Source organism: Chrysochloris asiatica, unplaced genomic scaffold (assembly GCF_000296735.1).
Source record: "Chrysochloris asiatica unplaced genomic scaffold, ChrAsi1.0 scaffold00116, whole genome shotgun sequence".
NCBI lineage: Eukaryota > Metazoa > Chordata > Mammalia > Afrosoricida > Chrysochloridae > Chrysochloris > Chrysochloris asiatica.
This window is the reverse complement of record NW_006408634.1, coordinates 2890166-2890735: the sequence shown is the minus strand read 5'-3', so window position 1 is coordinate 2890735 and position 570 is coordinate 2890166. Positions and strand designations below refer to the sequence as shown.

General features: G+C 47.2%; 1 protein-coding gene across 1 annotated transcript in view; it reads left to right on the top strand.

Moving 5' to 3' along the window:
* Positions 1 to 570, top strand: part of CACNG6 (calcium channel, voltage-dependent, gamma subunit 6) — a 15217-nt gene that overhangs the window by 13720 nt on the left and 927 nt on the right. The gene's annotated exons all lie outside the window — the stretch shown is intronic.

Here is a 570-nt window from a genome sequence, read left to right as displayed (position 1 = left end):
TTCTCAGTGGATGAGTTTTCATAAGTAGATCCCACTTATGGTGCCCCCGTGTGTGTCAGAGGAGAACTGTGCCCACAGGGTTCTCAGTGGCTGCTTTGGGGCAGTAGACTGGCAGAGCTCCTTTTTGAGGCATCTCTAAGTGGACTCACATATCCAACCTTTCGATAAGCAGCTGAGCCCATTAACTGTTTGCACCACCCAGAGACTCTTAACTAATGGTGTTGTTGTTGATGTTAAGTACCGTCGGGTTGGTTCACATTCATAGTGAACCTGTATAGGGTTTCTGAGGCTGTAAATCTTTGCAGGAGCAGAATGCCTGACCTTTCTTCCACAGAGTGCCAGGTGGGCTTGAACCGCCGACCTCGTGGTTTGTAGTCCAGGGTTTATCCTACAAAGCCACCATACTCCTCCTAATATCTGTACCAAAAAACCCACTATATACAAACAGTGTATCAGCATACTTTATTGACAGATCTGGAAGGCAGCAAGATCCTTCTCAAAGACCCCCATACAGTTGGATCCTTCTCAAAGACCCCCATACAGTTGGATCCTTCTCAAAGACCCCCATAC